Source organism: Dermacentor albipictus, chromosome 1 (assembly GCF_038994185.2).
Source record: "Dermacentor albipictus isolate Rhodes 1998 colony chromosome 1, USDA_Dalb.pri_finalv2, whole genome shotgun sequence".
Lineage (NCBI taxonomy): Eukaryota > Metazoa > Arthropoda > Arachnida > Ixodida > Ixodidae > Dermacentor > Dermacentor albipictus.
In genome coordinates, this window is record NC_091821.1 from 123,205,782 (window position 1) to 123,228,485 (window position 22,704).

Here is a 22,704-nt window from a genome sequence, read left to right on the forward strand (position 1 = left end):
TTAAGCAGTTTACTTCCAGAGGCACCAAAGTGCGTGCCATGTTCCTCTACTGGTTCAGCCTCTTCCAGTTTTCCTAAAAATATTTTATTCTATATAACTGTATGTGTATTCGTTGCTTTCTGCCATAAATAAAAAAAAGATGCCGAATATATGGCGCTCAAATTCTGTATGTGCACTGAGTCAATCAGCAGTTTATATCAAGGTTCTTTAGGCAATAAAGAAAAATCTTTTTTTTTTGCGCGCAGTACGCAGGAAGGATGGAAGGAAGGAAGGAAGGAAGGAAGAAGGCGACAGGACAGTGGGGGGTGATGGTGTAGGCTGTTTAAGTGTCGCTCTGTTCAAACACCTTCTATATAAACACCCCACACACAGAAAAATCATGCGTTCGCTTTTGTATGTGCTTTAGTGTTGCATATGGAATTCATTCAGATAAAGAAATACATGAATTAGGCTCTGGAGATACAAATGCAACTGGAAGGGCTCACTGTATACGTATAAATACCCTCGATCTTCTAAAGAACTATCTGTAGTGCCTCCTGCTTATGTACAAGTGAAAAATATTCAAGATTTACGTGCTGGACTCACAGCCTTGTATTATGCGGCAATCATAATATAACAGGCCAATTCGTTAGTTAACGTCGCATCATAGCCTTTCGATGCTTTCTCTTTTCTTTTGGGAGAACAAGCGCAAAAGAGCCTGGCTCTCTATTTGATTCAGCTCCGATCATGTCACCGCCGCGTCGACAACCTGTTGGCCGAGCAGCCAGCAACGGCACACCGCAATGAGGCGAGCACGATGCAGGGCACAGGGGAATCAAATGTACTCTATGCATGCGCTCCGTTTGAGAAAGACGAATGGCGCGTGCCAGGCGCGCATCGTCTACTGGCGGCTCTGGAGCGAACCAGGAGGCCATTCAAGAGCCAGGAAGTTATCCGAACCAGGAAGTTATCGTCCAATCGTGCAGATATTGTATCATTTCAATCAATCGAGATCAAATCATTTTGCTACTTTTAGAACATCCAGGGGCTTTAGCTACATATATATACATGTTTACAGCGCCACCGTATGGGCACTGCTATCTTTGAACACGTGACCACGCCGCGATTGAGTGGCTTATGGCCTCTCGACTGAAATCGACTGAAAGTGCGAACGAAACGTTAGTACAGGTGATAACTTGAGTGAATGAATTCTGGTATTTTACGTGCGAAAACCACGATTTGATTAAGAGGCACGCGCTAGTGGGGTACTCCGGATTATTTTGTAATTTTGACCATCAGGGAATATTTAACGTGCCCCCGAATGCACGGCACACGGGTGTTTTTTTACATTTCGCCCCCATGAAAACGCGGGCGCAGCGGCCGGCGTTTGATTCCGCCACCTCGTGCTTAGCAGCGAAATATCATCGCCACTAAGCCACTGCAGCAGGTTTGGTGATAATTTCCACGGGCGAAGCTTATTATGCGGGCGGGGAGCGAGTACTCCAAGTCGACACACGCACGCGCACGCACACGCACACGCACGCGCACGCACGCGCACGCACACGCACGCGCACGCGCACGCACGCGCACGCACGCACACGCACGCGCACGCACACGTACACGCACACGCACGCACGCACGCACGCACGCACACGCACGCACGCACGCACACGCACGCACGCACGCACACACACATTCGCAGTCAGTCGCAGTCATTCGCAGAATGAAAGAGGTTAGACGTAGTTAAACTTTTTTACGCTGAAGGTGCTTTGTGTTTCAACTAAACTGCAGTCAATTGAGGATATATCCACATGCTTTACATGCATGCACCGAACCAAATTTGCAATGAAACTCCTTTTTAAGTGACGAACAAGAAGGGGAACTGAGGGGCCCGATTTTTGTTATTCGAACTCTTACGAAGCCTTACAATTGTCTGCTGGCTTCATAAAATTGTGGCATTTTGAATTATATACCTACAACGTAGGATGACAAGTCTACACTGCCAAGGAAACCTCCGTTTCTTCATGACTACAGCAGCAGTCTACTGCGATAACGCGTGGTCCTACCCATGGTCCCACATACGAGTGTTGGCCACTCGTATCTTGCTGTTATTAAAATGCGCTATGTGAGATGCGAAATATCCGTTAGGAGGGACGGCAATACGGTGACATTAGACTTAACGAAAGGACAATCAATCATCATTAACTCACATGCGCTCATACTGCTCCAAACACAATTTTTCCATGCTGAGTAAGTTATCAATAAAAAATGCGCATTCATGTATGACAGAAGATCATTTATCTGCAAAAGGGCACTGCCCGCAGAACAGGCGAACGTGCGTTTCCATTTCTTTTGAAATGGAAACACACAAATGGAAACATTTCCATTTATTGTTGGTTACGCGGAGATAGCGTAGAGTCAGAGAATACTTTTTTTTAGTGTTGACCGCTACACTTAGCTTCATATGCGCAAAATGTTATCCTGTACCTATACAGTCGATATGAAGCACAAGAAGCCCATTCTCATCCTGCGGCGATTCAGCATTCCGCTGCAACTCGGAAGGTGTCGTATGACATCGTATAGCGCGGTAGTGTTCCTGTATATGCTCCCGCAGGGAGCAGAGTTGCGCATACCTTTTTGCGGCGCCGCTCGCACCGCTATTCGCCGAGCGCTATCACGTGGTGCAAAATGACGTCAAATGTTAGAGTGCACCGTTGCGAAGCCAACTTTACGGGCGCGCCGCCGACTCGTTTCCGTCAGTGCCATTGAAATTCCAATACCGGCCTGCAATTGAATACCGGCCTGCAGGTACGGTATTCGACGATATTAAGTTAATGACTTTGTTGAAGTCATACGAAATACATAATTTTGACACTTGCATTCCAGTATGACGGGATGCAGCGTACCAAACTGCCTAAACCACACGGAAGGTGACAAAGCTTTTACGGGGTGCCGTGAGGACAGATAGACGTGCGCCGGCGACCGGTATGACTTCTGCGTATGGGCGGAAACCCGCCGGCTTCGAAAATAAACAGGATATGCAAGGTGCGTTCGCCTTGTTTGCAGAGGTGAGTTCGGCTTGTTTACACTAAAGCAACATTTATCTTGAGTAACACTCCTGTACACGCCGAAATGCGTACGCCTGGCATGAGAGGTTGTTCACTTGTGCAATGTTTGGAGTATATGTGCAGCGTGACACAGACGCGGGACAACGAATGAACGAGACGTTTGTGTTGCGCTGCCCATGTACGCCAAGAATGTTAATTTACCAACTCGCCCAATTCGCTGTGTTGCTTGGACGATTGTTCTGACTATGCAGCTCTAGAACAGTGTGTTCAAAACGGAGTAAATACTAGCAGATACGATTTGCCCACTGCAACCTGGTTTTTCTCTTCTCTAATTTTTAAAAATTTTCGTCGACGTTTTGATGTTTCATATAAGGTCAGTTGATGTGCCGGTGTTCATTGTTTTGTAGTAAGCGAAAACATCGTGCGCTCCCGCTGATGAGACAGCTGTGATAGCTTCAGCATTTACCACCCGCAAACGTTGCTTGTTCGATCAGCGTTAGTCGAAGTGAGGAATGTAAAATTATTTTTGTACGTTCTAGTAAGTTTACCTGAGTAGTATGAAGAGACGAAGAAAAATGTGTTGTCATACTACAGCCTGCAATGTGTGAGTATTTACTTTGCAAGTTTGCCACCTTATGTGATTACTCCAATAAATATAACCTGTTCTTACTCTTAATAACTCGTTCCCTTTCCAGTGGCATTGAATTCTGCCCTCCAAGGCACCAAGAACCAGCACTCATCCCATGCTGCCACCAGCCATTGCTCATTCAGTCCCTTGTACGAAATAAATTTGATCTATAAGCTCGTGCATCTTGAATCTTATTCCATTTGCAGATTTGCTGCTACGAAGCAGCTGTTAAGATTGCGGTATGAATACTTAAAGTAAGCTTTGCATAATATGTGCGCATATGAACATCTGAAGTGTGTTTAAATCTACGTGTCTGCACCGCATATATCGAAAGCGTGCAGCTGCTGTGAACGGCGGTTAGTGATGAATGACGGTCACGATTAACGCAGGTACGATAGTTCTCTTGGCGACGATCATTATTCGTCTGCACTTAGCAGCCAAAATGTGCTCACATAATTGTCCACCACACGTGTGTGAAGTTTTCTTTAAACACCCTTAAAAACATTTCTTGCTTTCCGGCCTCCGCGAGAAAACTTCATATGCATGCTGAAAAACCGCTTTTTGTTGCAAAGGAATGCGCGTTTGCACGCGAATTTTTGAGCTGTTCGAGTCACGCCCGTAGTCAGAATTTTATTTCTAGGGATAGAGGGCGCTCTTACTCCTTATATGTACGTGTGCATATGTGCATACATGCAATGAAATAATTTAGGGGGGCTTGCACGACTCGGGCTACGACAGTCGTGCGAGCGTAGCCTGCATTAAAAAGTGTCGTCTTCCTCAGGGCTTGCGAACAATTGCCGCATGCAGCTCTAGACCAGCAGCAAGAAATTGGAGGACGCTGAAGCTTAGCCTTCAAGAGTGGAACGCGACAGCGTTCCCGTCGACCCGCCAAGGGGTGTAAAACAATGCGCTACGGCACAGCGATCACTTACGAGGCGCCCCGCATCGGACTTTGCACCCAGCAATCGCGCGGTGAGCTCCGAGCAACGCAGCGTTCGGCGCGGCAACGAAATGTGTTCCTGAGCAAGCGGAACCAATCATTGAACTCGGTGTCTCGGAGGGGGAAACGATCTACGCGAGCCAAACGTCGAGATCGGCACGGACAGCCGGGTCGCGACGCGCCTCGCACCGATCCCCGCACAGCCCCAATGCGCTCAAACGAGACGAAGGTGAGAAGCGGGCGAATGGCGCGCCACCTGTCGGGGCAGCACCGTACATTGCGAGGAGAGTGTCTTCCGTGTTTGCCGCAAGATGGTGCTGAGTGTGCGGCAAGCGCAGAAGAAATGTAGCGGAAACGTACTTCGCTACGCGTTTAACTGAGACTTCTGTAATTTACATACTCATAATTACCCATATACACCGCAGTATAACTTTCTACGGCACATTTCTAAGGCAACACCGCATTCACTAGAGGCGCTTTTGTCTAACTTTGAACCATCCAACGAATGGCTGAGTGGTAGCGTCTCCATCTCACACTCCGGAGACCCTGGTTCGTTTCCCACCCAGTCATCTTGCAAGTTGTTTTTATTTATGGAGTGACTTCAGGGCTTTTTCGCTCACGGCCAACGCCGCCGACGCCGAAACTGACGACACCAGTTTTTCTGCGACACGAGCTCCTTAACGCTATCGTGTTAAAAAAGCAAATGGAACACCGCGCGGACTTTGCTTCCTGCGCGCACGAGGAGTTGTTTCACTGCAAAGCTGCAACATGAAGCGGACCTATGCGCAACTCTGCTCCTTGCGAGAGCATATACGGAGGCACTATAACTTTTGCTTTCCGCAAACTGACCGCTATAAGCGGTCTATAGCAAGTTAGAGTCCCTCTTACACACGTGCATTTCTTCTTGCTCATCGATAGCCGCTTCATGTGCCCGTTATCGAACTTATGCTAACAACATGGGGATGCTATGCGCTTTGTTGAAGGCGCGTGGTAAATGAGAACAGCGTAGTAAATAAAGTAAATGATAACAGCAAAGGTTATTTTGCAAAGGAGTACGTGTAGCGTGCTAAATGTGGATATTGCATATGTCAGAGACATGGCAAGCCTGCAACCTGTGTAATAAAACACACGTGCTGAGCCAATACAGCATTCAACATGGATATCATGTGTCAAATAAACAGTGTATTCTTAAGAGGAAGCTTTAGCTCCAGTGCTCGTATCTAAATACATGTAAAAGGAGAATTCGTTTTTCTCGGCAACCACTGCACTAAATTTGACGAGGTTTGTTGCATTTAAAAGACAAAGTTAAAATCTAGTGACTGTTGGTTTTGAATTTTTGAGTTAGGTCGTCAATTTTTGATTAAAGATTGGCAAAAATCAAAAATTTTCGAAAAACGAAACTATCAAGTTTACAACTCTGTAACTCAACCACTAAAAACGATAATACAATTCTGTAAATAGCATATAATAGTACATCTAAAGCGGACAAAATTGATATGTTACACATGAATATAAAGAAATTTTATCATAGGGAAATACAACTTTTGCAAAACCGTTGTAACCAACGTAACAAATTCATGTAAGATGTAAAATGACATATTGAATTTGTCCGCTTTGAATGATCTAATGGATGCCGCTTACAGCACCGCGATATCAGTTCTTGATGCAGAGCTATGACTTTGTAAACTTCGTGCTTCTATTTTTTTCAAACGGTCAAATATTTGAAAATCGATTAAAAAAAATTCAAGCCCTAAATCGAAATTCCGCTTCCTACAGTCACTAGAATTTTAACTTTCTCTTTCAAATGCAACAAATTTCATCAAAATCGGTCGAGGAGTTATCTCATAAAAACGTTTTTGCGTTTTACATGTATTTGAATAGGCCGCGTCGGAGTTGGGCCCGAGCTAAAGCTTCCTCTTAAATCAATTCTTCCTAATAGAGAAACTTTCTAAGCTTTCCTTTCGCAGTTGATTGTCTATCAGGTCTTTTTTGTCACTTTCTTCTTGTGTTTAAGAACCCCGACTTTTTGTGTCTAAAACATAAGTTATGCCTAGCGATTCCGGGGCACTTATCAGTGCAAACAAGTTCGTTAGAACGCTTCCTGAACAACTAACACTTAAGCATAATGGTGACAATGCGAGAGTGCGCCGACGTGCCATCATGTACAAGAAAATTTTTCTGCATGTCAGCCATAGCCTAAGAAACGCCTCGTCAAGGCTATGCCTAACTACAGAAGAATCCCACTGCCATTACTCAAGAATGAAGCTAGGCGAATGTTTAGTGGGTTAATGAGGTCTGATGATATGATTTCATAAAATATTTACTTGACGGAACTCTGGCGTTAGTGTCTACGGCAGTTGTATTGGAATCGGTTGAGCCAGCATGGAAATTATGGTATGTACATACATCGATTTTCCTAAACTTCGTCTTTCTGACTGCAAACGGCTTCGTATTTTTGTAAACTCGTCCTTTTCAAGCAGTTACTTCGTAATCAATAATTAAATATACATTATTAAAACTGTCTGACGGTAGGATTTGAACACAGGGCCTCAAGCACAGACGCCTGATATTGAGACCATTTGCCACCGACGCATGCATCGACAATCCACATAAACGCCCTTATGAAGTTATCGCCGACAAGATAGTGCCTTGAGAAGCTTTGCGTGTTCGATTTGGCCACCTCGACAAGCTGAACTGTTCCACTAAGTAGCGATTGTGCGTGTTTGCAACGTCTTCAGAACATTGAAAAGTATAGATTGCTTTGAAATTTACGTCAATTAAGGCATATAAAGCGTAATAAACAGATCCATAAGAATGTCTGAATACACAAGCACGAAGATCAGACAAATCCATGTATTTCCCACCCATCATTCCCATGGTGGCTCGATGGTTACAGCGCCACAGTTCCCTCTCATATATTATAGGAAACTCTATGGGTTTGATGACTGCTCCTTCAGAATGGCTCGCAGATACAGGCCGCTTCTAAAATGCTGGCGATCGATTTTTTTCATCTGTTCGCACCTCAGCCCCGCCAGGCCTGCCCTATATCGAACAAAATATGTTACTATCGCACGCGCCTAAAGAGCAAGCACACTTAATCTACACCCCAGTTGCCAGCTGCCTGTGCAGCCCGCGCTGGGCTGCCAATTTGATGGAGGGGAAGCTGACAAAAAAGCCATGGCGAGCGAACGCTGGCGGCAAGCATGGGATGAGAACAGACCTACTGTTAGCGTGGTTGTTGTTTCGTTCTTTCCGCTAGTTCCTGCAGTCCCCAGAAAAAGATGGCTGCCACCTAGAAACGTTGCAAATTATGGGCCTGTATTCACAAAACCTTTAAGATTAGAATTATTCGTAACAGTAAACTACAACCAATCCTGATGCGGGACATGATATTGCCATGGTAAAGATAATTTACAAAAAAGACTTCGTGAATTCATCCCCTGATATATAGGTGTATGTATTTTTTCTGTGTCACGCCTCTATATAGGAAGCGATAAAAACGAACTCTTTGGTCCGTTTGGCACAATATAAAAATGCATGATCCAGTGCTGTGGCTCTGCGTACGTGAAACTGCTCGTTTCAAGTAAGCAAGGAGCACCTGCTGCGAATCTGCTCAGGTCTGCTTAGGTCATGGTCGACGGCGGAGGCGAAAAACGCACATAAAGTAGGTGAGCAGGGAAGGTGGTGGAATGTAAGCAGACTACGCGGATGAAATGTCTAAAACCGCGGCCGTAGAGATAAAAGCAACGCAAAATCCACTCGCTGACACGACAGTTGAACAAGCGGTGACGAGAACCGTATGACGGTGACGGCGTGATTTTTACTCCGGTCGTTCGACGCAACTTTATATCATGGTGATTGTTGGGTTCTACGTAGTCTTAAGTACTGGACGGGCATAAGTGAGAGAAACACGGATTGTGGTGCCATATGCGACTAAGCGCGATGCTATCCTACGTACCTATATCTATGTCACCTGGCCTTCGCGGAGCTCTCACATTACTACGCAGGTCGTGGTCGGCGTTCGAGGCGAAAGGCGCACGTGAAAGGACGTGAGTACGGAATGAGGTGGCATATAAGCAGACTGTGCTCATGAAATGTCTAAAATGGTGGCCACGGAGATAACAGAGTAAGAGCAACGCAAGAGCCATCCGCTGACACAACAGTTGAACAAGCCATGGCAACAGCCAAGATCTGAACCAAGCAAGGACAATCGAGGACGAAGCAAGTGAAGTTAGTATGCGAAATATCGCAATATTTCTCATTGCTACTCTGTATAAAAATGTGTGTTGATAAACAACACAGAGTATATAATAATAATAATAATAATAATAATAATAATAATAATAATAATAATAATAATAATAATAATAATAATAATAATAATAATAATAATAATAATAAATATTATTATTATTATTTGTTGTAACAACAAATATACGCTTGAAAGGGAGAAAAATAAGGCAAACAGCAAGCTGGAGACTGCCACCAGAAGGAGCACAGCACCTGCCTACTTTTCAGAAAGGATGGGGGAGAAACATACAAATGGGATATAGGGACAAAGGAACTAAAGAGCAAAGAGAGAATCACATACAAATCACAAATAAGAGAAATAAGGGTAAGGGGTAAAGCAATCACAAAGAAATAGAGTACGGCAGTAGGAAGATAATAAAAGAACGTGAAAGAAAGACGCAGTTGCGCTCGAAAGGTGGAGCATCGATTGCGATAGCAAATTAGCAGACAGCCATACGAAGTAAGGGCAGTGCTTTTATCGGCCGTATCAACTTGTAAACACTCCCTCGCTAAATAAATTATTAAGCATGGTGTCAGCGCGCCCAGCAAACACGAACACCTCACACTCAATGACTGCGGACAGTCGCTGTCAATACGCTCGAAGTGACATTCGTGCTGTCTGTCGCTTCAACGCAAAGCGAGCGCCGCGGACACACAGCACGCACAAATCTACGAGCCGCCGACGTACGTACACAGACGCTGCCCCCAACGCAGACCGCTCTTAAAAGATGCGGCCGCGCGACCGCGCGACCTTCCCTCCCACCGGCGCCTCGCAAAGTTGGGTGCCTCACGCTTCCTGTTCGCATTCGTCCCTATCGCGCGTGCGGGATTTGGCCGTGATCGTCGACTCCCCTCGCAAGCTTTCACTCCCACATACAGCGTAGGGCGCACGGCGACGGTGTTATCGCCATTGGACTCTATACAGGACCTCACGGCGACGACGACGGCAAAAATTCGCTTGGAGGGTTCATAAAATTGGTATCGCAATAAGAAGAGGTCTTGTTGAAGTCAACGAAAATTCACAGTTTCGCCCGAAAAGCGATGCGCACAGTGCGGTAGCAAATTGGTAGATAGCCATACGAAGTAAGCACATAGTTTTATCGGCTGTATAAACTTGTAAACATTCGCCTACTAGCTGCCAATAATATAATGTGTAAGCGCGACTGAACATGGACGTAGAAACAAACACAAACAGGCAGCGCTGTCTCTCTGTGTCCGTTTATTTCTACGTTCTTTTTCAGTCGCGCTTAAATATTCTATCATGGATTCAAACGAACTAGCCCGCCAACGTATTTAACTAAATTAACAAGCACGGTGTCTAAGCGCACAGGTAAACACGAGCACATCTAGCACGATCAGCGCGGAACCTAGCTGTCAAAATGCTGGAGTGAGCACAAGCGGTAGCAGCAGCGATCAAATTGAACTTCGTGCACCGTTCACTTCATCGCTAAGGAAACGTCGAAAGCGCTGTGCATACAAAGCTACCAGCCCTACACGTAATCTGCAAACATTGCAGATCGCTTTGAAGATTAGGCCCACGCGGGCGCGCACTTTGGTCACGTCGCAGATCGCTTTCAATATACGGCGCCCGCAGGGCCGCGACGTAAGCAGCAGCCTCCGGAGAAAAAAGTCGTCCCCTTAACCCCCCCCCCCCCCCTCCTTCACCTCACCTCCGTGCCTTGCGCGCGACAGGAGAGGGCGCGCTTCCGGCCCGCCTTCGTCCCTCGTACACGCGAGAATGAGCCGCGTTTGCCGGCTCACCCTCGCAAGCTTTCACTCGCACATACAGCGTATACGGCGCGCGGCGACGATTTTATCTCCCTTGTACTCTATACGGAACCTCACGGCGACGCCGAAGCTGACGGCAGAAGTAAGCCTGGGGCGTCCATATAATTGCTATCGCAATAAAAAATAAGCTAGAAACGGGCAGCCAAGTTAGTTTAAAGGGCGCGATAATCCTGTCGCATATAGAGGCCCACAACCACTGGGGTAGACATTCGTCGAATCGAACACCGCAGGCGAATGTAATAATAGTCCTTCGATAGCGACGAGCGCTGCGCACTAAAATTGGGACACTCCAATATCAGATGATGCCGGCCTGCAGGGACAACATGGCCACAATTAGTACATGACCGGGGTAGTTGGAGAAATATGGGAGAGGCCTTTGCCCTGCAGTGGGCGTAACCAGGCTGCTGCTGCTGCTGCTGATGATGATGATGATGATGAATATCAGTTGATGAAGAGTGCCGAAGCAAAAGCAAGATCAGTTTGCTTCATAAAGCCAAGTGTCGGCTATTTCGAAAGCTACAAACCGCTGTGCTGTCGGTGACCTAAGCGCCCCGTGCCCACATTCTTGCACTGTACCAGTTTACCAGTGCCAGAGTAGATTGATAACATCTATTCCCCCTCCCCCAAAATAAGGAGAGCTCATCTGAGTATGTAAATACTGAGCAAGAGGGTGCCCGTCAACTTCGATCTCATTAAATTTTCATCTGGCGCTTCAGGGTTCGCGGAAAACAATGACTAATTAGCTAAATCAGCACGTGAACAAAGAAACGTGGCCTAGCGTTGGAATTTTGAATGCCAGCCGTTATACGCGAAGGCTGACCGAGTACGTGGGGAACGGGTAAGAATCGTATGAAGCACGATTATACTTGACAGAAACGGTGAATTTTAGTTGCCCTCTACGTAAGCGCTCTTTTCCACATACCAAACTCGCAAGAGTATTGCTAAAGATGGTGTGCGTCTACGTTCAGTTGAAAACATTTGAAAATGTGCAGCTCGCACATTAGGCTGCCTTTTTTTTACACGGAATTAAATTTTACAACCGCATGTCTTTGAGCTGTGGTGGGCATATTTCCGCCGCACAGTTTCTCTATACGTCTTGCGCCGCTGTGTTCCGGAACTTGATGTTATCACAAATAAGGTTATTCTAACCTGCCTGAGACAGGAATAATCGTCTCTTGGCATGCTTCAACCTTATCTGGGCAACTCTAGACATACCGACATCAGCAATATCCGTCAGGATATCACCATGCTTAAACGCGGAAAGGAGAATTTAGCCTTAAGCTCAACTTAGGTCGGTTTCCCTCCCTCCCTGCGTGGCGAAAGTGATGGCGAAGTTTGCACGTCTCAGACGGACATTCTGACTTGAACACAATAGGCTTCGTCTATCAACGTCTGACGGCTCATAATAACGCCCTGGGCTGGTGCACTCTTAAGCAAAATGACACCCTTTTGCCACACAACAATAATCGTCATCTATCTCGTTCGCATTTCCTTTCTTTAACGCGGTGAGCCCGGTACTTCCCATTAACAAACGGCATGCGCGTTATCACCATGACATAGCATTCGCGACAGGAAAGTAGCGGGCGCGGCATTTTCAAGAAAGGAAACGCAAGCAAGGCAGACGACGAATATTGTTGTCGAGCAGATGTACACCCCAGAAGGTGTAGCTTTGCCCTTGGAGTGTGTAATGTAACAATGCTATTCCAATTATATTCCTTTCTGCGCTTCGTCAGTGGTCCGAGTGGCGCCCCACCAATGTTATCACCAGGATCGACCGCCCCTGAGCGTGGTATGATAACTGAATAGAATACAGCGAAAGAAGTGGAAACATCATACTTGCCCTGGACTTATTAAGCCACATTCAACACAAACGGCCCTGAGGTGTTTCTACACTTCAAAGATGGCCATCAAAAGCATATGATTGCGTTCTCCAGGCCTTAATAATTCGTCGGCCAGAGAAAATGGACGTTTTAGATCATATTTCCCACTTCATTGATACATTGCTCAATGACCAGCCGATTCTATTGAAACTAGGAGCAGCGCTGAGTATACAGCGAGAGCATCTTTACGTGGGGTAACCTAGGACGAGCACAATGACTGGTCTGACCAAACACTCCACAAAACAGGAATCACGTCTGCAGGACGTCTCCTCGCTGCAGCTCCGCCTCCAGCAGGGAAGCCCATGGCTGGATAACCAGATGTCCTGAAGAGCACGCATACCACAGTGCTCGTATAAATCACGTATGCAGCCGCCGTGATTGTACGAGACTTCAAAATGTCATAAAAAATGCTTAACATTCGCACTAAATGCCTTGCACCTGTGGTTGAAGCAAGATTTTTGGTACTCGAACACCTGACAAAATGTACAACCATCATTTCCATTTACGCACCAACGGTTCTATTTAGAAATAAAATGGACCTACTGTAGCGTTCACCAGTGGTTCTTTTTAAAAATAAAATGGAGCTACTGTAGCAGCCTTTGTAATCCTGGTTTTTGTGGTGTCATAGGCTGCCAGACTTGACAGCATCGCGTCATCTATGAAGTTTGAAAGTGTTGCTATTGAAGCAGCCTTGCGTAAACTAAGATCCTCTAAGCCGCAGCCTGTTATTTTTAAGACAGCGAGGATGGACTTACCAAGTCATTGTAGCGTGTGCGTTGTTACAGTCTTGGTGACATTTACCATTATTTGTTTAGATGCCCTGAATTTGATACTCAAGATAAAGGGTTAATTGATGGACTGAAACGCAAGTGACATGCTGTTACCACGAGGACACTGGATATAAGGAGGAATGTGTTTCGGCTCCTCTGCAAATTCCTTCGCCATGCAGAGCAGGAATGTGAATGGTGAACCTTATAAGCGGGCTAGCAGGGTGAGGTAGGATGGATGATGCGCACGCTGTTGCATTCCGGTTCAACTCCGTACTCCCTGTTTGTCTGCCCTGTATGAGTATCATTACACCCTTGAACCTCTACCTCACTTGATAAGAAGCGCTTGGGTAGAGCAATTGCAATCAGCTTTTGTGTCGGTCAGTCCGCCTGCATCTAGGAATTAATCTTCCACCTCAGCCTAGTCGATATGAACCGCCTGAAATCAAAATGGGAGGGGGCGGGATGCGCCAAAAGTTGAAAACAATTTATTCTTTCGTTGTCAGTGTGTGCGGCTGAAAGCGGTAGGTACTGAGGTGATGGCACATAAAGGCGCGTAGAGCACCTTAGATATGGACATCTACTGTGTCGGCTGTGAACGCTCGGCTCTATATCGCGGCAAGCCGGGCATCCAAACGCTTGCTCTTGGCAGGTCATCTTTAAAGTCTTCCTTCTACTTGTGCTCTCAAGGGTAAGCAGCCGTTTGGGGGCTTGCGTGCTACATGGACATTGGTGTATCACCTCAGAGAAAAAGGCGACGACGTTGCTCAGAGCAGGTGGCGCCCATGAAAGCCGCAAGCGCCTGAAACATATGCAAGTACTGCAGACTAGGAGTGTGTGAACGGCGATTTTTGACACTGGATCGAATGCGAACCGAACAATGGCAGAGGTTAATCGAGTGGAATATCAAATAATTTTCGAATAGCTTTCGAATAATTAACAGCCCTTATCACAATGTCCATATCCTAGCATTCTTAAGGTTAGGAAGTTCCTTTTGCAGCGCCCTTCTTTTGGCGGTGCCTTGAACCCATATAGCGTGCGCCCGCATGAGAAGAAAATAAAGACAGTGCCTGGTCGTGGCCCGCGAAGCGACAGCTCGCGTTTCTTTTCTGGCGTCGATTCGGGACAGCTGTCTCTCTCCTTTGCTCCTGAGGCATAAACCTACAAGGGGTGACCTAGGACGAGCACAATGACTGGTCCGACCGAACACTCCACGAAACAGGACTCACGTTTTCAGGACGTTTCGTCGCGGCAGCTTCGCCTACCCTTCAGGCCCCAGAACCCGCAAGTTTGGTTTCACCAGATCGAGGTGCAATTCTGCCTTTACCGCATCCCCTCTCGGAAACGACGCGCTACTACCACGTAGCCTCAGTCCTTCCTCCTGATGTTGCCAGCGAGCTCTCGGACGTTCTCTCCGCTCCAACGGGCACTACACCGTATCAGCACCTCAAGACCAAAGTGCTGGAGAGTTTCGTGCCGTCGGAGCGCACCCGCCTTCAGCAGCTCCTTACTGAGGAGGATCTTAGTGACCGGCTCCCCTCACAACTGCTGCACCGGATGCGACAGCTTCTCGGGGTGCGCGATGTCCCCACCTACTCAGCGTTGCTTCGAGAGCTTTTATCCAACGCCTTCCTCCGCCCATCCGCCTTGTCCTTGCGGTGGCCGGCGACGTCACCCTCGACTGCCTGGCAGAGGTCGCCGATCCGGTTCACGAGGGCATCTCCCCGTCCGTCACTGCTGTCTTATCGCTTACAGGCCCGACGATTTCGCGCCTTGAAGCGCGCATCTATGAGTTCACCGCCTCAATCGCCGCACTTCGGAGCCCTCCAAAGAGGAACCATACGCCTCGTCTCGGTCACCGCGCTTTTCCGTGCACACGTGAAGCTCCGTGTCCCAGCCCTCCGCCTGTCTGCTGGTACCACCAGCGTTTCCGACACCGAGTCACGAAGTGAACACCTTTTTGTTCGTGGCCGGGAAAAGCCTGTCGAGATCACTGCCGGTGGCGTGTGATCTCGATTGTTGTCCTAGCCACCCTTCTATGGTAACCGACAAGTTATCCGGCGCCCGGTACCTTATAAACACGGGCAAGGAAATCAGCGTGGTTCCGCGACTAAGGCTGATCGCTCGAGGTCATCAGGGCAGTTGCTTCGTGCTGCCAACGCCTCGTCTACAGCGACGTACGGACTTCGATCTCCCACCCTCGACTTCGGCCTTCGCCGCACTTTTCTGTCGGTGTTCGTCATCGCAGACGTGGTTCACCCTATCATCGACTCGGACTTCATTTCATACTTCAACTTGGACGTCAGCGTGCGAACAAGAACGAACTCACCCACTTGCTGTATTACTGCAATGTGTGGGCGCTCGTCCAGTCTTCTATAATATTCTCGTCATTTTTTTGTGCTTTGTACACTCATTATGAACGGAAAGCAACTCACCCATCTTAAAGGCTTGCTGTATTACAAGTGCAAAGCGTTAAGTGTGGTTCTTCGAGTTTCCGAGTATTGTTATATATGCTCATCAACAAACACTTCTTTCATATGTGAATCTCATACATTCGATTCACATATTTTCCATTGATTTTCCATTGTTAAATGGCTCCAAACCACTCTGATCTCAAAGGTGAGTGAGTGGTTTCTTTTGCACCATAACTACTAACGACATGGGAGCTCTCTCCTCCTCACTGCGCAGCAGATACGTGATCACTTCTTGAGCACCGAACTTCACGTTCCTTTATTTTTGTTTGTTTGTTTGAAAACACCATGAAATCCGCTTATCATGACTTTGCGCTTTTCGGCTATACACGCTGTTGCCGCCATGCGCGTATTGTAAAACACGCTCATCGCTTGATTGCGCACGACAGGCAACTGAGACGAAGAAAAGTGGGTGTGCGACTGCATAACAAAGGCCTGCTGATCGGAGCTGATGTCCCGATGTTCCTCGTATTATAACGACCAACCGACAGCATTTAACTTGGTGACGTCACGTGTATGACCCTCTTAGTGGCCCGCCGTGTGAAAAAGGAACCGGAAAATTCCAGAGCGGAGCACGCGCTTGCCTTTGCGTTAAAGTTGTCAGAGGTGGTAAAAGCGCCCTTTAGGTTAGTTGACAAAATATAACAGTGTATTTCAAGGGGGCTCGTTTCGCATTCCAGATACGCCGATAAGTGATAGCAGGTCTTCGGCTATAATCAGAACTTGAATGCACCCATAAAACCGCAACGATCTCATTAGCTGCCTGATGTTTATAAGTGCCGTCCGGTAAGTGCATCCAAGCATCCCTTTATATCGACAATAAAGACAAGGTTGGGAGACTTCTCGCTATTGAGACTGAACAAGATGTAATTACGACCACTGGAGCTAGGGAAACTCAAGTTTCCTCTGAGAATTAGATTTTCATTAGCACTTCACGACGCATTTACGCCATACGTAATGTGTTCACACCATATCATGAAATTCAGAAACTGTTCATTCGCTGACATTTTCTCTAACAAGTGTTTTGCGGTTCATTACTCCTGAAACTAGGAGTATGGTTGGAAACACCAAGTTATTAGACTTTTCACCCGTACGCATAACTTCGAGTTCTTGTAAGCTAACACTCTATCATCGTATCGGCCGTTCCAGTTGGAGGCATAGCACTCTGATGCTTAGAACATCCGGCTCTAGCCCCGACAAAATGGCGCGTCAAATTGACCCACACACATGCAGCGAGCTGCACAATTTGTGTCTACTATTCCGGCTCTTTAATTGAACTGCCATGGTACAAATCATTCAAGAGCCGGCTCGCAACCCGAAGTTGTGAGTTCAAACCTTGCATGGAGACTAGGTTTCTTTTTCTGCTCAGTTATTTCTTCTGATACCAGGAGGAATGACCAAGCGGCCGACCGAAGGAAGGCACTATGTGAAACTCCGTATATGTGATATGCAAAATGGGTATCTCAAGTAAAAATTTCCTTGGAGTGTAAACTGTGTGGCGCAAAGCCGTTGTAAAACTGTTTAAAGTGCGAGAACTTGATAACAAGAGGGAAAAAATGAGAGCGTATGCATAACTATAACAAAAAACTAAATGAGGAATTTTGAGGACAATGCTTAGACCTTAAGAACTGCAATAAAACCTAGAATTTCAAAGGCAACGTGAATTCTCCACTTTAGGCTGAAGATCATGAAAAACAAGCAGAAACGCTCTGCCGATGGCACCTACTCCCAGGTTGCAAAACGGGCGTAAACATATGTCTGATATATCTGAAAAGTGCCTCTACCAAAAAATGTGCGCTCCCTTTGGACGGCTACTGCATACTCGCTCTACCAAGCACGAAGTGAAACTTCATGAAGGCATCACGACAGCCCCATGGAGCAAACGCGATTCCGCCCGCTGCGCGTCATCTGTATACGCAACATTCAGCTCTAAGCGTTTCGCTCTTTCTAGACACCGTTCACGTGACTACCACGGGGATTCCTGCAAAGAGGCGAGCACGCAGTCAGCGACGAAAGTGAGAGAACCGTTGGTTGCTGATTAAGCAGGAATGAGGCTTGCATTTTTAACCTCATCGCAGTGGATCGCAGACGTCGCTTCTCAACAGAAAGGCGCTTGTAAATTGAATCAGTCTGACATTGCGCCCCGTGAGGCTCAGCTGCCACGATGGTTGCTCTAACGCCTCAAGAGGCTCCAGTGTTCAACGGAGATATATGGCGAACAGTAATACAGAGAACGCCAAGGACACCAGGAAAGCGTGAGCAAAGACACCATGGAAAGCAATCTCCCCGGTCGGAGTGCAGTTGTTCAAGACACGGCCGCATTGCGGTTAGTTGGCGGAATCCCACCATTAACACGGGAGCAATTGTTTTCTTAGGGTTAATGGTCGGGTCCACCACAAGCGCTACGACCACGGAGGTCGTCGCGAGCTTCGGTTACAGAAATCCTCCTAATTGCGGGACGCTCGAACGTCCTGCTTTTAGTGCTCTTGTGTGCCCACGTTTCCTCCTTCGCCTCAGCGTTGGTGGTTTAAGCATTGTTCCTTTGTGGCCGTTGTTTCCTTGCTCGTGCCACAGCGAAAGCTTTTGTCCTTTGCGGCACTTACTGTTCGGTTCTAAAAGTCTCTTAACGAGACCGTCTTTGCGAGAGATGCCGAGTTGTACGACTGTTTCTGCACGCGCAAGTACACATCAAAGTAACTCATCCTGTCATGGCGCCCACTAAACTCACATAGCATACACTAAACAAACTGCTTGATCTTGTAACGTCTGAGGGAACAAAGGGTATTAATCTAAGGTACATGAAAAATTGGAGCACCTGGCATGCAAATACCACAAGCAAATGAGCAGCAAGAAAACGAGTACGATAGAGACGAGTGTGGCACGATAAACATGTGAAACGCGGTTGCTGCCTTCATTTTCGATGTAGGCGAAACCATTCCTATCCCCAACCAAGCGACGTGTGCACATGGGCTGCAGTGTGTATATATTCTCTAGAGATAAAATTGAACGGCTTGTCTGTCGAACGTGTTACAAGGGAGCGGGTATAGAGAAGGAGAAATGCAGTTTCGTGTAAAAGCAGACTATGCATAAGTAAAATCAAATACCTTTCCCCTTTATGCACTGAAGCACATCCTTTATTCGCAGACTATATATAGAGTTTGTTTGTGAAACAGAGCAGGGAAAAGAAACGAAACCTAATGGTCAGCTTTAGTTGGCGTCAGCCCGTGTGGGTTCTTCGTGTCTCAACCCTCGACTTCTAGATGTGCGGGTCCACGCAGCCAAGCGTTAACAATGGCACTGGCTATACGTATAGCTTTTTGTAACAATTAAAGGGGTGGATACATGAAAATTTTACTTCATGCGTTCTTCGATTCAAACGTTGCGTACTTCTTCAGGAAGGACGATACACACCGCGGGATTCATATATGCCCGATAAATAATTCAATAATAGCACTATTATAACGAGCGATTTCGGTTTCTGGGCTCCGGGTGATGCTGACGTCGTAGGAGCGGAAACGCAACACGGCTTAGTCACGTGAGTCACAAAAAAATAGTGGCGTAAAACTATGCTGCGTCGTCTGTTCGCGCATACACGTGCTCTCGGTTTCTGGGCTCCGGGTGATGCTGACGTCGTAGGAGCGGAAACGCAACACGGCTTAGTCACGTGAGTCACAAAAAAATAGTGGCGTAAAACTATGCTGCGTCGTCTGTTCGCGCATACACGTGCTCTGCCAGCAGAGGTAAACAACTGGCGACTCGAAGTGCATGTCGCGATTATTATAATTAGTGCAAAGAGTGGCAAGAACAGTAAGAAAATATTGCGGCTTGTGAGAGTCGGTGATTCATTCCGAAGCGCCGTCAGCTTTATAGTGACCATAGTGACTACTCCTCGTTCGCTGATTGGCCGCTTCGCCATACGGCTGCCGCACAAATGGGTCCCGGACCCATCATCTCTACGGCGAGAAAATCTCGTCGTTCGCGAGCAAAACCACCGTCGCACGGCGGCCCGCGAACGGCAAAGGCCGTGCGGCAAGTTGCCGTGCCGGTAACGTGGACGGGCCTTTACGCGTTGAGAAACCCCAAGTGAACGAGAGACCGCTCTGAGCTGTCGAACTATGCGACTCGCAGATACTACGTCAACAGCTCTCCGCTACAGCGCTGTGCATGTCTCGGTTAGCCAGGGGCCAGAGTTAGCTCGGTTATAGTGTTCTAGAAGCCTGTAGCATAGAGAAAGCATTTTTAGAAAGACAGAAAGCTGAGCTAGTTGGTAAGGATTCATAATGCAAAGAGGGGGTAAGGCGTTTAGACACGAACACAAGAGGAGAACGGACACACGAACGCCGCATATCCAGGTCCCTTTCGGAGCCGGCCGGCTAGTGTTACGCTGAACGTGTCTGTCCATGTTACCGGCACGGCAACTCGCCGCACGCCGTTTCCCGTTCGCGGGCCGCCGTGCGGTGTTCGTGTTGTCCACTTCTCTCCTCTTGTGTCCGTGTCTGCACGCCTTACCCCTTCTTTGAATTAAGAAAGGATTTCTATATGCATGTAGCTCGGTCATAGTGGAGACTATGCTTGGTCGCTCGGTTCAGCTGGCTCCATGATCGGCATTTCATCGCTACTCATCACACGTCATGTTTTTCTGCTAGTGTGCTATGACGTCAATATTTTCGTTCCTACGCTGTCACGTCATAAGAGCCGCGCTATAGCGATGGGTCTCGACCACAAGAAGAAGCTTTTAATAACATTTTTTGGAGCTGAATTAAAATTATATTGAAATGTTTGCAGCGTCCAATACCTCCTTGTGCGTGTCCTCGCACACAGAAGCAGCGTACAACAGGCTTTTTATAGCCTCAAAATTTGATGTCTCAACTCCTTTAATGGTATTTCACCTTCACCTTTGCCCTTCATTTCCCTTAGTATCATAATCGTTTTATCCTTTCTTATTATTGTGATCCTTTCTTATTGTTATTGTATCCTTTCTTATCATTTCTTATTATTGTGATAACAATTTTAAGCACACTCAAGGCACATTTCTCCTGTCGCTGTTGGCGTCACCATAATGTTCCGCATAAAGTTAAAGGGCGGTAACATCGTCACCGCGTGCCGTACGCTGTATGTGTGAGTACAAGCATGTGAGGGTGTGCCGACGATGGTGGCTGAGGCCCGCATTCTGAAGCACTCCTTTCCTTACTAAGGACGTCTCACACGCTGTAAGGCTTCCTGGCGTCAATTCTGGATCCTACCTTACTAAGGGGTACTAAGTTACGGCCTCTTTGGGGCTTCCCCGCGCTTAGGGAGCCGGCATGCTACCTTCATGCGTCGTAACCGTGCTCCTCTACCTGAACGCATGCTTCTCCGCACAACTTTGCACGCGATACGCTCGACAAGGATAGGTGCCGTACGCAGCCAGGGCCGCGGTAGCCAGCCGCCGTGTATTGGCTTCCAGTTTGGCCCCGCGGACCGCGTTTTGTGCCATTTCTTGTTATTGCGATTCTATGAAAAGCGAGCGGCGAGAATGACGGCCTTGCTATATTTGTTCGAAGACGATGGCTTCGAAAGTTATGCACGGTTCCTTCGACGTGCAAATGAACTTCTTTACGGGAATGTGTACAAGCCTCCGCCTTTGACTCAAGCCCGGCATCTGATTGACAGGCAGGAGGCACTGGAATAATACAACGAAGTGGACTTTCTAGCCCGGCATCATTTTTTTTTCAAACGAGCTGTTACAGCCATACTGGCAGAGCTGCAACTGCATTGTAACACTAACAACAGAAGAATGCCGCTTCCTGCTCTGTTGAAGGTTCTCATCGCACTGCGTTTTTACGGAATGGGTGCCGTGCAAACTGTTGTAGGCGACCTTTTGTGTGTATCCCAACACTTTGTGTGCCGATGTATCTAGGAGGTGACAGAGCTGATATGCCCTACGTCTGTATCCCAAGTACGTTCGGCTGCCAAACGCCAGTGAAGCGAGGTTAATCATGACCAGGTTCTGTTCCATCGGAGGATTCCCTGAGGTTACTGGGTGCTGTTAGATGTGGCGCCGTTTCCTGAGGCTACTTCGAATTCCCCCGGACCACATCGAATCGTAGCACATTCCAGATGAGCGCTCGAGCCAACAAGTTCACGTGCAAACAAGTTCGTACGCCGCCGGTGGAGCTATTCAATGCTTGAGTTTTCCAGAAAACGAAGGGATAGCCCGGCATTGTTGCAAGGAAAGTGGGTCCCGAAACAAGACGGCTGCGATGTACCGGGAAGGCCTGGCAGCGTCGCCCCCACCTGGCTTTTGTGACGGCGATCAAGCAAGGGGGACCAAGCGGCGACTCTCTCCGCCTGGTGTGGCACCGCGGAACGGGCGCCAACCATTGGCTGAAAATGGCGTCATCTGAGCGGACTCTCCCATTGGTCAAACATGACGCGACTTCCAGCGCTCGAAGGGTTTATAAGAAGCATTCCAGAGATACCAGAGCTTTCTGGAGCATTCCCTGATTCACCTCTCTCGAACTTCTTGCCGCGGGCCGCAGCGTCCGAGTTGCTGCGGGCCCGTAATGACTGTACGACTGTTACTTGACTCTCATCTCTCGGTATATAATGTAAAATAAATACTCCCAAGTTTGTTTTCATCCCGAAGTCCGTACTTCAACCCCTACAGTGCATCGATTGTACTCATGTACCCATTATACAAGTGCCGATGGAGACAACGCAGAACTCTTCCGAAACAGGAAAGGGGTATTCTCCATAAATGTGCAGGTGAGTGGCCCTTTTCCCCTAAACCTGCTAGAAATGACTGCAAAATGTAAAATAAATACTCCCAAGTTTGTTTTCATCCCGAAGTCCGTCCTTAAACCCCTACAGCTGGTTGGCAGGGGTGAGATCGCCTGGGAATGCATCAGCTG

The 22,704-nt window shown here is 47.5% G+C and overlaps 1 long non-coding RNA gene across 1 annotated transcript in view; it reads left to right on the forward strand.

Annotated features, from left to right (window-relative positions):
- LOC135904810 (uncharacterized) overlaps positions 1–3,853 on the forward strand; it is a 27,312-nt gene extending 23,459 nt beyond the window's left edge. Inside the window, exons 2-3 of the long non-coding RNA XR_010565216.1 lie at positions 2,866–3,047; positions 3,743–3,853. This is a non-coding gene — a long non-coding RNA (uncharacterized lncRNA). The remainder of the gene's footprint in view (positions 1–2,865; positions 3,048–3,742) is intronic.
- The last annotated feature ends 18,851 nt before the right edge of the window (positions 3,854–22,704 follow it).